The sequence below is a fragment of the Rattus norvegicus genome, chromosome 1, assembly GCF_036323735.1.
Source record: "Rattus norvegicus strain BN/NHsdMcwi chromosome 1, GRCr8, whole genome shotgun sequence".
Taxonomy (NCBI): Eukaryota; Metazoa; Chordata; class Mammalia; order Rodentia; family Muridae; genus Rattus; species Rattus norvegicus.
In genome coordinates this window covers 38,698,568-38,716,345 of record NC_086019.1, presented here as the reverse complement: position 1 = coordinate 38,716,345, position 17,778 = coordinate 38,698,568, and positions in this window count along the sequence as shown.

The following is a 17,778-nucleotide window of genomic DNA, read 5'->3' as shown; positions in this document are numbered from 1 at the left end:
CCTCTTCAGCAGACCTCTATTTTCTGGACTCTCTTCTTGTTTTCTCCCCATCCCACTTGGGATGCTTGTTAGTGGCTGTTACAGGAAATCTATAATGCTCACTTGAGTGTGCTTGAGAAACAAGAATTTCAGGTTTGCCCTGGGTTCCTTTGGGATAGGTGTGGGGATAGGCTTGATTTCTATTGCAAATGATATAACATTGCATATGTTAGTACTCCTAACACTTCTTGGGACTGTGCCTCTGGGATCACAACCTGTATAAGTTTAGAAGTTCTAAAAGGCAGTCATGACCTTTGTGTAGAGGTTCAGATAGTGTCCAGATTGGAATCCTGATGCTAAAGACTTAGTAAGACACAAAAGAGAGTTGAGAATTACTTAGGGCTATCTTAAGGTGGAGATCAGCTAGGTGCTGCAAGGGCATCTGCTGTTGCCCAGCAACACAAGGCTTATGGAGATAAAGCTTCAGTTGTGTTAATACAGAATTGTAGGCTAGAGTCTTGAAAGTATTTAAAAAAAAAAAGAAACCTGGTAAAACATATCTTATTCCAAACAGCAATTAAATTGGTTATTACAAAATACTGATATTTGGCCTATCACATATACAAATTTTTCAGGCAAAGTTGGTAATTTTACTCTTTGCATGCTTTTGTATTTCCTATAAATTTGTGCATGCAACCCATAGGAAATGAGCTTACTGTATTTATAGGTGGTTCATCTAATGAAAAGGCTACATGTATGATTGGATCACTTGTTTATTCTCTTCAGTTTCCCCTGCTTCAGCACAGATTATTAAATTACTTGCTGTAGCCACTGTTTTAAAAAAAAAATCAAACTTTTAAGTCATATACTGATAGCCAATGTATGGCTTATGGTTTACAGTTGATTAAAAAGTTTCCCTTTTTAGATACTACTAGCCCTCCAATTATACAATTACTTAATGCTATATTAGAGGCAGGTTTTCTACTTGAAATCAGTGAGTGATGATTTCAGTGTGAATGTCTGACAACTCACTGTCCTTTCAGTGCTCTGGCTCACACAACTAAACAAAACCATAGACCCAGCTCTTTGAAAATGATAATGGAGTTGATAACACTCCCTCACAAAAAGAGGAAGACTCCATTTGCTTACTTTCAACTCCCATCCTCACCTTACCAGCTCAGGGATTTCTAGTACGACTGAATCTGGATGCTTATGTTTAGGTAAATAAACCTGGTGAGGGGCTGGAGTGATGGCTTAATGGTTAAGAGCACTAAGTACTGTTCCTTTATAGGCCATTTAAGAACTCAAACTGGATTGCCTGGACCCCTTAGCAAGGAAGGACAATGATACCAGGCAATTATAGGCCTTACATAGAAACAATTAGTCAAAAAAATCTCATTCTTTATATCACCAAAACAATAATGCTGGAAACAATAATTAGGTATACAAGTCAATTTATAAATACAAGTGCTCAGTGTCCTCAATTTAATCCTCAAGGACTTATCTTAATAAATAATATCTTAACAATATCTTAATAAAAAAAAGGAGGGGAGTTATATCCCTGTATGTTATACAATTATTTAATAATGCTCCTTTTATTTCAATTTTAAAATTTGGATGCCAAGGAACTCTGAGTGTTTATGGCACCCTACAACTAGGCATATTTCTGCCTAGGTGAAATAGAAAGATCCACATATTGGCACGATCCTGTTCAGATATTTTATATGGGGAAGAGGGAATGTTTGTGTTTTTTCTACAGGATGCTACAGGAGTGTGCCAGCTGCCCGAGTGGCTGGTGAGCCATGCTGATCCTGGGAGCATGAAGATTCAGCTCTTGTGGTTCAGGTCCCTGAAGTCATTCCTCTGCCCTGAGAGGAAGATGGAAGATTCCCCCTCATCTTTTGTCATCACAGAGATTTTGGCGTTGCTGCAGTCAGTGTTACCACTGCGTGTGTCCCACCCCACCATGGCCTGTGCTCCGACCCTCTGTGCACTGCTGCTTGCTGGAGAAGACTGGACTCCAGCCATTACCCTTGCCCCCCCCCTCATTCCCCTGGCTACTCTTGCTGCCTTAACTGGTGTTGTCATTTTGCAGTCTGTAGCTTCACAGGAATGCCATCTGTGTGAAGCTGCTGTGGACTGGGGAACTCTGATCTGGTTCTGCAGATCTCAGACATGGTTCCATTTCCTGCTGCTTGTTGCAGAGAAGAATGACCGATCCTGAACTGTCCAGGGAAAGACCTTGGCACTTTTGCCGCTATTGTATGAGCCATTACTGCTGCAGCCATTGTTACTGCAGTTTCTGGAGTTACTCTCCCCCAATCTATTGTTAGGCAAGCACAGTGGGTGAACTTTCTGGAGTAGTTGCTAACAATTGGGAATTCTAAATTTTATTACAGGAGCGGCTTGCCTACGGCCCTTGGTGCTATGTCTGTAGCACCTGAGGAGAACCAGTTGAGGTGCCCACTACTCATCGGGAGAGGCTCAATTTCCACAATCTCTTATATTAATGCCATCTGGCCCCTGCTCTTTCGCCCCTGGGCTCAAATAAGAGGAATGAGAAGATGATCCAAAGTAGTTTTCCTCAGCGACGGGCAACTTCCTCTCACCCTTGACCAATCTAAGACAGGAACCTTGGGGGCGACAAGGTGATCCTATGACGGATAAGGCTGGGGTTCGAGAGGTCGATCCTAAGACAGAGGTGGCTACAGCCCGTTTAAACGTGCGGGCCGGTCAAATGCTCCTCTGCCCAGTTTCTCCCCCAAATAACACACACGTATAGCCCAGAATGGTGTGTTACAGCATAAGTTCATTCCTAGACATTGGGGTGCAGTCCTAACTGCAAGAGTGGTTCACCATGGCCGAGCTGGGCACTCTGTGAGGCATGTCTGATCTCTCTCAGACCACTACTTCCACGTAATGGTCTTTTATAAAAGAAAAATGGGGGAGATGCACGGAGCCATATTGGATTTGGGCCTAGCCGCTTTTTGACTGCATGGCTCAAAGTGACTAGGTGACTCTGGGCTGTTTGGCCACAGATACTCACCCCTAAGATGACTGCCATAAGTCTTAAGATTGTTGGACAAAGCCTCTCCCATGAATTTACAGCACAGGAAGATAACATTCAAGGGATGCCTCAGCTCGAACAGATACCAGTTATCTCCTCAGTCTACACCCGGTGTCTCCACCACCTGACCTCATCGCCTGACCTCTTTGCCTCCAGACTGCCTATATCCTCATCTCCCCCTCCTTCATGTTTCACAAAGTTCACTCCCCCTACCTGAAAGCCTAAAAAGCTGTAACGTTCATCCCAATAAACAAGACCTTGACAACAGAACTCTTGCTTGGTCTCCTTCTTCTCTTCACCCCCATTTTGGCCCACAGGTAGAAAGCCTGTTCGGGACCCTGAATAGCTGGGTCCCCACTAGCGGGGACATAGCCTGAGGAAGAGTTTGGCAAATGGAATCGCAGTTTCTTGGCGAATTAACTTCGTTCCAAGTGGGAGTCAATTGCAGCAGGCATAGTTCTCAAAATGTAGCCAAGGCAAGTTTTTTCCAATGGAGCTGCAGTGTTTATGCTAATAATCTTCGTTCCAAGAGGGATTCATTTGGAGCAGGCATAATTTTGAGGATATATACTAAGGAAGCATTTGGCCAATGGAATTGCAGTTTCTTGGCGAATTTACTTGGATACATGTGGGACTCAGTTGTAGCAGGCATCGTTTTCACGGTATAGCCAGTGCAAGTTTTTGCAACTGGAGCTGCTGTTTCTATGCTAAGTGAATAAGGCTGGAATGATTGCTCTTTTGAAGTATACCTCACTTGCACAAAGAGTTAGATTGTACCCCAGATCATATAAATCAAGAGTATAGTTTTCACGTATAATCCCAACACGTAAATACAACCATAGTGATCAATAATTAAAGCTACCCTCTGAGTACAAGGCTATCCTGTGATGCATGAGATTCCCTTTGAAAGATAAGAACCACTAAATAAATAACTATATTTTTTTTTCCTTTTCAACCTCCATCGTGACCCCTTCTCAAATTCATGGCTTATTCTTCAGTTATTATTGTTATACATACATACATACATACATACATACATACATACATACATACACACATACACACCCCTATACCCTGACACACACATCGATCAGTTGACCATTGTAGGCAACTTAGTAAGGTAGAGTGGGTCTGAGACTCCAGAAACTTGGTTACATATGTGAGACTGTAGATTCCTTTCTACTCCCTGACAGATTCTTGGCCTGGAGCATGTCCTATACACTCTACAACAGTCACATAGTTGAAAACGAGGTTCTCGATCCTAATGTGGAACGTAGAGGCCCTGAATGTTTACTGTATAATCTACTTTCCTGAACATTTCACATTGCAAAAAGTATTTAATCTTTGGGCCACCCTGAGAAGTTGCTATGCATCCATTTTTCCATGATAGACAGTCAATAAATTGTATGGATAAACATAGACTATCTCTTTCATCAAGAACCACTGTGGACAACATAGAGAAGGCCTTGTCCTAAAGAGCTATAGTCTATGACTCCCATAGAAGTCCTCCCTGTGCTTACTGACAACTGACACCAAACTACTTAAAATCACCAATGAGCTAAGCCGGAGCTCCCATTTCAGCAGCCCTAAGATAGAAGTTGTCCTCAGCCCAAGGGCCCCCAATTATCCTGGCTTCAATATAGCCTGTGAATGCCCACTCCCACATACACACACTTCTGTTTGGTTATCCAGTGGCAACTACAGGCTTAGAAGTAAGGGAACCTCAGCTTTGCACCCTATCCCCATCTTATACTTCTTTCTTTCATGCTCTGTGCCATGTGTGGCACTTCCCTGAATTCAGCACCAGACTGCAGATAAAAGCAGACAAGGTCACCACTAAATGCCTCTCCAGCTGACTTGCCGAATACCCCTATGGCAGGGTGGAACACAGGACACACACACACACACACACACACACACACACACACACACACACACACACGTGCACACAGCACACACAAACACAGAGTGAGAGAGAAGACAAACAGACACTCATACATATGAATACATAAAACTTGCTGAATTCCATTAGTGCTGCTTGTGTGTTATGTGATTATGTGTTTAGACCTAAACAATTTGAATTAGCTTATGTATCTTGAGACTTATACCAAGAGAAAACAGATTCTCCCTCGCTTGCTGTCAATTAATTGAATAGAGCTATTTATTTTTGTGGTTTGCCTTGGAGTTATTTGTATTTTAATGCTAATTTCACTGCCTCAAGGACAACTACCTAGTCACATAATCAGGACTCAGGTGACTTCACCAGAAACTTCTCCCCATTGAATTTGTAAAATACAGGTGAGGAGCAGGTACAGGATACAAGGAGGCCTGGCATTGGATGAGACGGAAGGATGGGCAGGAGAGAAGTATGAAGGAAGAAGAGGAGACTGGAACGGAAAGGAGGAAGAGACAGGATGGACAGGGAGAGGAGCCAAAGAACAACAATGGAGGATGATATTAAGATTCCTCTCTGTGTATATACAGGTTGTTATTAATGTCCTTAAGGGATGAATGTGTATTGGGCTTTGTATGTTTAGGTGGGCAATTATATCTTATCAATCGAGACAAAGGTTATTGTGTTGTGTTTTCTTTTATGTGACAGTTTGAGTGTAGGAAAGTGGCTGGAGACACTGAGCCACCACCGAAGAATTGGCATGTGTTTCCGCCGAAATATCTAGCAGATATCTTGGGGCACTGCAGTGCTGAAGCTAGTGAGGTAAAAGACAACCATACTTTTATATATAGATACACAACAACAGTTTACCAAGAGTTAGTGAGATTTATCCCATCATGTTTTTATACCAGCAGATATTGTCATAATACAGGTATTGTTTAAATCATCTTATTGTTAATGTTTCGTTACCTCCCTGTCATACATGAAAGAGATTTTCTCATCACAGAGATCCTTGTCCTTGGATCTTACAATTTTTCCATGCCATCTTCTTTGATGTTCCCTGTGCCTGAAGTACAGAGTTTCTATTGCAGGTATGTCAATGGTGGTTGAGTACTCCATTGTCAGCTGTTCTTTTAATTTACATATATTTTAGACTTTTTAATTTTCTCTATTTTTCACAAATAGATCTACAATTTTCTGTGGCTATAAGGGTTTGCATACAGAATAGAGTTGGACATTGTACTGCTTTAGAAATGTGGCTATAGTAGGTTCTCATCTAATGCCCATGCCACCCACAACCACACATCATTGCCTAAACATATAGTATCAGGCATTATTGCATGGACTGGGACAAAAAACCATGAAGATAATTTTTCCTAGAATATAAATGCCATTGTTTGGCCTTTGAAGATATCTGGCTCATCTGGCCATTGGTTCAATTCATGGACTTTATTGCTGAGTAAGACTATTTCTTGCTTTTCTCCATTTGTAGCTTACATTGCATCAGATATTGTGAGAGGTAATGTTCAGGGAGTATTTTCTAGGTCAATTCTCACTCAATTCCTTAAGTCTTGTGTTCCAAATACATAGTGTCTTCTACAATAAGTTCTTATCTTTATTTACTGGGAAGCAAGAAAATGTAATGACAATATCCTATACTATAAAGAGTCTCTCAAACTTCCTGACCAATGACTGAAGAATGTCCCGTGCCTCGTACTGGCGTTTTAAATTTAGGCTATAACATTTGGTAAAGCATTATCACAATGAGACATAGTTTCATTTAAATTATTTGCAATATTTATTCCTTTAAATTATTCTCTCTCTCTCTCTCTCTCTCTCTCTCTCTCTCTCTCTCTCTGTGTGTGTGTGTGTGTGTGTGTGTGTGTGTGTGTTCAGTGTTAGTCTGGTGTTACTTTGGTTACTATGTATACCCAGTGCTAAATTCTGTATCTCTGGTTTCCCCAAGACAAGTGCATTCTTATGTACACCAAATTTTGTTATGTAAACACTGCTCTCCAATTTAAAGGTTAATGAAAGGTTAGATCCTATGACTGGGCAGTAGAGAGAAAAAGGGGGATTTGATAATTGAGTAAGGGGTCTCACGACAGACCATGGGAGGAGAAGAAAGAAGGAGAGGCACACCATGAGAGGGAGTGGACATGAGCATGTAACCAAGAGAAGCATGTAACAAGGAAAATATGTTGGTTTGCAATTTAGAATAGTGAGAAAACCTGACAAATCTAGTATTACAGTATGTAAATAAAATACTGGGATTATGTATCTTTTGGACAGGCTAACTACAGTAAATAATTATTTTAAAATATTTATGTCGGGTGGGGTGGCCTGTCAAAGTAAATATAAATATTTTCTATGTTTATTCAATCATCTTTAATATTCTTCATTCATCCTTCCCTCTCCTAAATTAAAGTCCCCTCTGTACATGGGGAGGGTAGAACACAGGTATCTAGGGGAAGTGGGAGATTGCTCTCATTTTGTCTATAGATTGTTAGAGAGTTATATTATGAATGGCATTTTAAATATTTTATCAACCCTCCAATTCTTCCATATACTGCACAATAGCAGTCCAAGAAAGTTTCTAGAAGTAGTCTGGCTCATTGTAAATGATTTGACTCATAGTGTAAAGAGCTGTGTTCAACAATTATTTATGTTGAGACAGTAGTAGGCAGGATTGGACACATGGTTCAGTGGGCAGAATCAAAACATGATGCCTTGGCTTTTGGTACTGAGCATCTATGAAGACCTAGATTATACAAGTCTGTAACCTTAGCAGTATGCATGGGTGCAAAGGGAGCAGAGACAAGTATACCCCTAAAATTTGCTGGACTTATGGTGTAGCTGAGTCTGGAAACTCTAAAACCATTCTCAAAAGATAGATAGATAGATGATAGGTAGATAGATAGATAGATAGATAGATAGATAGATAGATAGATACATACATACATACATACATACATACATAATGAAAATAAGATGCGCTGTGCTTGATTCTCATCTCCAAACTTGTCATACATACATACATGAACTTTGTACACGAAGGCATAAACATATATAAAATACAAACACACACACACACACGCACACACATACACAAGAAAGTAACAGTCACACACATATATATATGTATTAATCAGGATTGTCACTGAAGGGTATTTCAGAAGTTATCAAAGGTTTGATAAGAGTGGGATTTTCTCAAGAGTTATTTAGGCATGGTAGAGCTGATCTAAATGTTGAATTAAAAATAAAATGAAATGTGTCTCTTTTTTAATTCAGGAGCCATTTAAAAGAGCAGATTAATTGAATTTTAAAAATAGCCCATCCCATAAATCAAAATTAATTTTCAGTTCCTGGAACATTTGTCATAATAATGTAATGCTTGGCTTAGGAGATTAAAGAACAATGAAGAGAGGAAAAGGCAGTGTCACAAACCTGGGAAGTTAAATACATATGTGAAGAGTAAAGACCCTAGGGATGAATCAGTACAACAAAAAGTACAAAAGAAACATTGAAGTCCAACAAATCGTGGGTAAATTATTGCATTTTTAACCTCTCACATTATCTAGTTCAAAGGGCTATATCTATAGCATAATGTAAGATATGAAGTGTTTCAATTTGTATTTTAATTGAGCAATAATTTTTAAGACGTCCATCAGCTTCTAGAATGTTATGCTAGATACAGAAAGTACTATGACTGAATGCCTGTTCTGGTACTTCAAAATGTCCATAACAGTTAGGAAATAGTTAAGAAAACAGGCTACACAAATGCAAAAATCCTTTGAAGGATGCATGTGAAATCTGACAGAAAGATTATAGTGGCAGTCAGTTTAAAGTGACCAAATCATTATGATAACCTTGAAGGTTCATTTCTTGATAAATTTCCAAACTTATTTATGGGTCAGCATTCTTCAAAAGAATGCATATTGAGATAAGAGAACACAATGAACTGTGGAATTTTTTTTCCAGTGAAATGTAACCTCTTGTTCTTGGAAAGAATCCCAGGGACTTAAAAATAAATTGTGAGTTTAGATCTGATTTCAGGACATCATGCTTGCATAGCAAGGGTTATGACCCACTTAGACATCTCTACAACCTGGAAAATTAATTTTTAATGTTGGATAATAAATCTCATCATATTTGAAATATCCAACTTTCATTAAGTCACAGCAAATATCTTTCCTCTCTTCTCTCTGCACTTCACTAATAGTTCTGCTTGCTCTCATATTGCTCTATTAGTTTCAAAATTGCTGCGGAGAATCACGACTTCACATACAATTTTATACATACTCAATAGGGCATTAAAAGGCATTTCTTCCAAAGCCTTGTTTAAAGAATGCAGAAACACTTTCCTGCAAGTATCTCAGTGGTCTTTGTTTGCTTGTCATTTGCTTTGAGTGTCCTACATGCTTGTGCCTAAATCAAAGGAACTGAAAACAACTTATTCTGAAGCATAGACATTGGCTATTATGTGAATAATCTCTAGTCCTTGTTGGTGAGAAATATGGTACAAACTGGATATTAGAGAAGAATAATAGTATGCAGTGTTTGACAAATGAATTTCTAAACGGCTCATTCTTTCCATCTTCTTTTCATGCATTTGAGGTGTGTTATTGCAGTCCATAGACAGGCTGAATTCTCTTGAATATTTTCTTCACTAGGCAGAAACAGTTGTGTGATTGTGACCCTCCAATGATTCAGGAGGCTTTGTCTTACATACACTTGATAGAGCAATTGAGAAAGGATACAGCCCACTATTTGAGAACAACTACAGGCCCAGCTTGCAGTTTCTACCTCATCTCTAGTGTGGGTGTGGGAGCTTCATGAAGCATGTCCATCCCCTCAATTTATAGAAGCCATATCACAATAGAAGACACTGTTACCAATTTTTTGCTCTTTGAAAAGAAATCAGAATAAGGAAGATGTGGGAGATTGAGAAATTAAGTACTAGATTAAAGATAATAAAACAGGTTGAAAGCATCTTTAAATCATAACAGGAAACCCTCGGAAGAATACAATCTGTAATTTACTATAGTAAAATAAAAAAATGTAGTTCCAGTTAGAATGGTTCCACGGGAGCTTGAGAAATTAAGATGGCAGCTCGTAGGCATATAATATATTGAAATTGGAATCCAGATTCTGCTTATTAATCCTAAATTAAAGCAATGCCATACGATAGGTTGTTTTTTAATTTTATTTGGAAAATTTGATACATTATAACATTGGTAAATGTTACAATGGCTTTCTGCCTTGAGTTCTGAGCAGGATAATGCTGAGATTACACATTTATTAGAAATGATGGCTATCTTAGTTATACCTTTACAGATTAAAACTGATGATGTTTAGCAATATAGGTTCATTAAAATACAATTTCATGGGCATTATGGCATGAAGGCTATTCCAGATAATTCTTACAATCCTACAGGTTAAGCCTTTATAAAAAGGCCTAACGATGTTTCTTTGTTCAAATAGGCTATAAGTAGAAGTCCTTCAAAAGTACCAAACACTCAGAGAATATGGCATTTAAACATAATTTTATTAATTTAAGTACTTTATTTATATTGAAACTGAAAGATACCTGTTTGATATTAGTGTAGCCATTCTTTTCTTTTTTTTTTCTCTCCATGTTTATTAACTTGGGTATTTCTTATTTACATTTCAATTGTCATTCCCTTTCCTGGTTTCTGGGCTAACATCCCCCTAACTCCTCCTGCTTCCCTTCTATATGGGTGTTCCCCTCTCCATCTCCCAGCCATTACCGATCCCCTAACAATCACTTTAACTGGGGGTTCAGTCTTGGAAGGAACAAGGGCTTCCCCTTCCACTGGTGCTCTAACAAGGCTATTCATTGCTACCTATGCGGTTGGAGGCCAGGGTCAGTCCATGTATACTCTTTGGGTAGTGGCTTAGTACCTGGAAGCTCTGGTTGGTTGGCATTGTTGTTCATATGGGGTCTTGAGCCCCTTCAAGCTCTTTCAGTCCTTTCTCTGATTCCTTCAATGGGGGTCCCGTTCTCAGTTCAGTGGCTTGCTGCTGACATTCGCCTATGTATTTGCCATACTATGTCTGTGTCTACCAGGAGAGATATACAGCAGGTTCCTGTCAGCCTGCACTTCTTTGCTTCATACATCTTATCTAGTTTGGTGGCTGTATATGTATGGGCCACATGTGGGGCAGGCTCTGAATAGGTGTTCCCTCAGTCTCTATTCTAAACTTTGCCTGCCAAGGGTATGCTTGTTCCCCTTTTAAGGAGTGAAGTATTCGTATTTTGGCCATCCTTCTTGAGTTTCATGTCTTCTGTGCATCTAGGGTAATTCGAGCATTTAGATTAATATCCACTTATCAATGAGTGCATACCATGTGTGTTTTTCTTTGAGTGGGTTTCCTCACTCAGGATGATATTTTCCAATTCCATCCATTTGCCTATGAATTTCATAAAGTCATTGTTTTTGATAGCTGAGTAGTATTCCATTGTGTAGATATCCCACATTTTCTGTATCCATTCCACTGTTGAAGGGCATCTGGGTTCTTTCTAGCTTCTGGCTCTCATAAATAAGGCTGCTATGTACATAGTGGATCACGTGTCTTTGTTATATGTTGGGGCAACTTTTGGGTATATGCCCAAGCTTTGTACAAGGTGATAAGAATTGATCGAGTGCAACCATTTCTTAAGAAAGAGAATCTTTGAAGCTGTACTATGCTTAGCACCTAGACGTTAGACAATAGACCAGAGAGTACAGAAAGCACTTTTCCACCCACTCTCTAGGAAGGTACCCAACCATAAAACAGATGGTATAGATCGTATTTGCTGCAGGGCAATTACAAGGCTAGAAATATCTCTGGGCACCTGACTGACCACTATAGATTGTGCTGCAGGATGAAAAACATATATCAAGTTAGATGTCCTTGGTACTGACATAGCTTTGCTGACATAGCTATAGCTTGTCCTGGGAACACCAGAAGAGAAACATTTGCCAAGTCAGATATCCTTGGTCCTTGCCTGGGAACCCCAGGACAGAAAAACATATATCAAGTCAGACATCCTTGGTACTTAAATGGCTGTGTTGATATGGGTACATCCTTGTCCCAGCAACTCCAGAACAAGAAGCATCTGCCTAGTCATATATCCTTGGCACCAAAATAGCTGAGCTAAAGAAACTGTGTTACCTTAAATGTTTATATAAGCTGTACATTTCTGCTGGTCTGGGCTCTTCACATCCCTCCTGCGTGAGGACCATGTCAAGCCCCAGTGCATTGGTATCCCAAAGTAAACCTCTTGTTTTTCCATCAAGACTGAGTCCCGCGTGTTTGTGGGGTGGTTGGTGTCCTCAGGATTGGAGCGAGAGTCTCCTCAGTCTGAGGGTCTTTCAAAACATATCAGATCCCAGCTGTACATCATTAAACTTAGAAGAAGAAGATAATGAGCTCCAAAGAAACTCCATTTAGAGCTGTCTTCATTTGTGGCAAGACAGCCTCTGGGCAAAGAAAGTGCCCTAACTTAATCGGGAGACAGAATGCCATCCAGAAAAGAAAACAAACAAAACAAAAACAAATGCATGGAACTTGATTGCCAAGCTTTGCCAATACAGGGTAACCAAATCCTTGGTAATTCCTGCTTCACATAAGGTTTGTCAGATACTTTGAAGAAGAGGGCTGAAGACAGTGCTCCAATGTCTTAGAATACTTTGAAGTGGTCTCGACATCCAACTATCTGCCATTTTCAAAACTTTGATAGCGTTTGTCTGCACTTCCTACTTAATCAGGAAATATTTCTTCTTAGATGTCTTTTGGGTTTGAATACAAGATAATCATAGTCTCAATAAAAGCTTAAGTTGTTATATTTAAGAAGATTTATTAGACCTATATAGATGGTTTTACGTTGTTAATGCAAGTTAGGATAACATTTGATTTAGATCCAGAACTCTGAACTCACCAGGATAGGATAGATAATAGGATATTTTTCTTAATTACCACATACTATGGACTTGACATTGTAAATATATATCATACCTTATAACTATTATAATTTTTATATTTTTATTCAATTTATATTTGAAAAAGAGACATTTATTGTACTTCAAAGGGGGGTTATTGAGAGAATATCTAATGTCTATAAGACTATGGCAGTTGTTAATAATAAATCTGATGGCTTATTATTTAGGTGGTAAATAAGAAGTGGGAAATCTAGTTGAAATCATAATTCTGAGATAGAACGCGACATGAGATTCACCTTGGAAGATGTGAGGAGAGAGACTCATAGTACCTGAACATGGTTAAGTAGGCATGTTACAGAATGTAGGTTAAAATAAGTCAGTTCTTCTAAATTGTGATCTAGTTAGAGAAGAGCCTCACTATATAGTCAAGGTATTTGTAAATATGTCTTGAGTCTGAGTCTTAGACTCAGACTTAGAGCATGGTACTGTGTGGAAGAACTGGATCAAACTGCTACATTTTATTGTTCATGAGTTTTAAGCCAAGCTAAGTTTACAGGGCATATTGTCTAAGCACATACTCAAATAATAAATTATAGATGTCATAAGTTGTTAAAAGTTATGATTTCTGTGGTAGAAATCATCCCTCATATTTGAGTTGAGGTCTTGCAGTTGATTTGGTAGACTAACCTGATTTTGATTAAATGAATGTATTTGAATTTAATTGATAAATTATTGATATTTATGTCCATGGAAAAGGTAGAAGGGATAACTTTGTATGGTAAACTGTAGAAAAACAGTGAATACATGTCATTACAGCGGATTTAAACTTTTTACCCCAGATTTCAAGTTGTATTACAAAGCTTACAGTAATAAAAAAAAAGCATATTATTGACATAATAGACACATTGATCAATGTAGAGAATTGAAGACTCAGATCCAGATGTAATTCCATACATGTAAAAACACCTTGTTTTTGACAAAGAAAACAAAATTACACACTGGGAAAAAATGAGCATCTTGTTTTGTTTTGTTTTTTGTTTTCGGAGCTGGGGACTGAACCCAGGGCCTTGTGCTTGCTAGGCAAGTGCTCTACCACTGAGCTAAATCCCCAACCCCAAAAGTCAGCATCTTGACAGACAGATGGTGTGAATAGCAGCATACAGAGAAATGAAAGTAGATCCATATCTCTCACCCTGAACACAAGTCAACTCCAAAGGGATCAAGGACTTCACTCAAATCACTGAAAGACCAAAAGCCCTAAACCTGACCTTTTTTTTCTTTTTTCCTTTTCTCTCTTTCCTTCTTTCTTTCCTTCTTTTTCCTTCTTTCTTTTTTTTTTTTTTGACTCCGTATTTGGGAATCCAAAATTCAGTTTTACAGACTGGATGTTTTCCTATCCTGAGTCTCACTAGTCACAGAGCTTCCCACAATGCCTTCTCCCACCACCTCCCACCAGCAGCTGCACAGATGTTGGCTGACCTGCTTCGTGGACACCAGGATACATCCTCAATTTTTCTCTCTACTCATCAAAATGTGAAAGTTCATGGTCTGTAGCTTTCCTGCTATAGATTTCAAAGTGGAAAGACATTTCTCCGATCCTGTCAGGATGCTGGAGTTGTTATGAGTGCCTATGCGGCTCATTTCTCCTGTCCTGTTAGGATGCTGGAGGTGTTGTGAGTGCCTATAAGGCTCATTTGTTTGTTTTCTGGGATTTTCCTTTGCATATTTGCTTTCTGAGATAAGGTGTTACAAAGCTCGGCCTGGCCTCAAACACACTGATGTAGCCAAAGATGACCTTGAGCACTTTGCTCCTCCTGCTTCCACCCTCCAAGAGCTAGCAATGTAAGAATCCCATGAAACCTTGCTCTTTGCTTTGGGGACTAAGGAGATGGCCTGGATTGGGATCCTTCTCTCTCAAGTGTTCTTAGCTCAGCTTCCCTGGGCTGGAATTTGCCAGACAAACCTGCCACCTCAGGGTCAGTCTGCTCACCAGGAGGCTGCATTAGATAACTTGATCACTTTACTTTCCCCAGGGTTGTTATTAGTTCTTTAAAATCTACTCCAGTCTCAGCCTGATTGTTCTCCTGTGAGCTGAGTTTTTAAAAAAATCAAAAAACAAAAACAAAACAATACAAACAAACAAAAAGCTTAGTGTTTTACATTTCTCTGGGCCTTCAATGAGTATTCCCAAATACAGGCACTTTCTGAGCTCTTAATCTCATGGAGTCCTCATTAGCTCTCAGCTTACTCTGCAGCTGAAGGCAGACTGTAAGAACCAGGGAGTAGTCTGAATGAATGTCATGGAGTCACTGTATGCAATGCTCTCTACTCTGCAGAAGGTTAGCTGCCACTTCTTGGGAAATCATGGGAATGCACTGGGTGGCACATACATAATTAAGTGGCAACTTTTAATTAAGGCTTTGTAGTGAAAATGGTTTTGTGCAACATTAAGAGCTTTTTAATAACTAACTTTGATGCTCTCTTTTCAACCTGAACTTGTCATCCCTGGAAACTGTACAAATATTGACTTTTAACAGCTTTGGTCTTTTGATGATACCAGAGACTCACTTCTTTCTTGTGAATGAATGCTTTGTGAAAAGTCAGGAATCTGTTGAGGTGGCCAGCACTTCTTGCTTCAGGGAGATGATGGTATTCGTTATTCTTCTCATTGCTGTGACAACATATTTGACTAAAGCAACTTATCCATGGTTTGTTTGAGGAAGCCAGTTAGGACACCCGCCTCATGGAGGAGGGGAAGGCAGGGCAGTCAGAGCAGCTCTGGCTATGGTGACAGGAGCCTGAGGCAGCTTACTTCTGGTTCTCTCTGTCTGCTCTGGATTTCTGTTACAAGATGTGATCTTGCAGCTTTTCGTCCTACTTTGGTACTTCCTAGCCATGATGAAGTCTTCTCCCTCTGGAACTAGATAAGGCAAATTGTCCTGCAATTATCCATCCCTTATAAGATATTCATAGCTACCTGTGGGCTATTTAAAGCCACACAGAATCTGGATCATCTTTGTCTTCCTCCATCTTCCTTCCTTCCTCTGTGAATTTAAACTTTTACAATCAATGGTTGCACTCAATCGTCTCAACACAACATTGGTTGAATGTATAAGGGAGAGAAACAGGGTGTGTGTGTGTGTGTGTGTGTGTGTGTGTGTGTGTGTGTGTGTGTGTTTCGGCTATTTTGGTGACTGTGGAAACATGAATAACTTTTCCTACACATTTTGTCAAAAACAAATTTAAGCAAAGATTCTTCTGGTAAGAAGAATGCTCATGCTATTTTCAGTGAAAGATTTAATAATGCCTCAGGTGATAATTGAAAGTATACTATATAAGAAGTGGAGAGATCACTTGGTAGTTGAGAGTGCTTGCAGCTTTTCACTGGACTCTAGTTCAGTTTGTAGCAAACACACTTAGTCGATAGCAAGAGTTTGTGAATTCAACTGTGAAAAATCCAGTGCCCACTTTTGAATTTTTTGAGCGACTGCTCTCATCTGTCCACATGCATATATATGTACCCACAAATGTAGAAAAAAATAAAACTTTTTAAAACTTGTTTCATACAAATATTAAATAAATTAATCTCATTTTTGTCTCCACTACATATCCTGAGTACTCTGAAAACTCAAATATTATAGTATTTGGGTTAGTTGCTGAAATTGTCTTAATGATCATTAGCTCACTAACAACACTGATATCAGATAGGATCTCCAAGAGAAACCGAGACATTTTTCAGTAGCCAATTCTCACAGATACACAACAAGCATGTATATAACTATTTGATAAGTAAGTTCAGACTGTAACTTTATGAGTTTCAGGAAAACCAATTTATTTGACTGTGTTCATAAAATATAATATTCAGCTCTATATAATCCAATGGTGTCTTCTTAGAGAAAAATCAGAACTTTGTCTCTCTATTATCAATTCGTGTGTGTGTGTGTGTGTGTGTGTGTGTGTGTGTGTGTGTGTGTGTGTGTGTACAAATGCCATAATTCCCTTGTCTTGTGTTGGTTCCTCAGAAAATTGCTAATGATGAGATTTTCTAAGTAGGGTAATAGTTCTATAAAGTTAGTAATAGTTTTCTTCTAAATTTATTAAACATGTATTCCTGAAAGAAACCTACCAATTTATAAAACAGATCAGTGTGCATTTGTGGACATAGAGGGAGTATATGACATCCCTAGACCTGTGAATTTGACATGTCCAAGATTCATCCAAAAAAGACATCTCAATGAAATAACCTGTCTTCAACATCCTGTCTGTAAGAGACTGCTTTGGTCATTGATTTAGAAAGACTCAGTCTATTATTGGTGGCACCAATCTCTCTATAGGTTCACTCAGGATGTATTATAAAGTTAGTTAAGTATGAGCCTGAGCAAACCAGAGTGAGCCCTCAAGCAGCCTGCCTCCATTGTTACTGTTTTAAGAGCCTACTTCAACCTTTCCCTAAATGATGGGGTTTGACTTAAATGTCTAAGCTAGATATACTCTTTCTTTCCCAAGTTGCTTTTAGTTCTAATGTTTTTCATAGCACATAAAGAAAACTAGAAGACTAATTGAGACCAAAAGTTGTGGTACGAACATTTTTTAATATGAATTTCTATCAAGACATACCAAAACTTATAAAAGGCATAGAAAAAAATGAATGCTCATCAAAACAAATAAATAATGTATATTTTCCTTACTGGGATTATAGCTAGATTTGTTTTTTTACACATTCTTTATAGTATAGCCGATGGAACAAGGTACACATTTTAAGCCAAATTTTGAAAAACCTTACTATGTCCATTGGACTATTCACACACTTTGGAGGATATGAATAATTGTAGCCATGTAGGCTTAAAAATGGACCCATGCTAAAGTCAGCTATGTACTGGCATTGGCGGTCT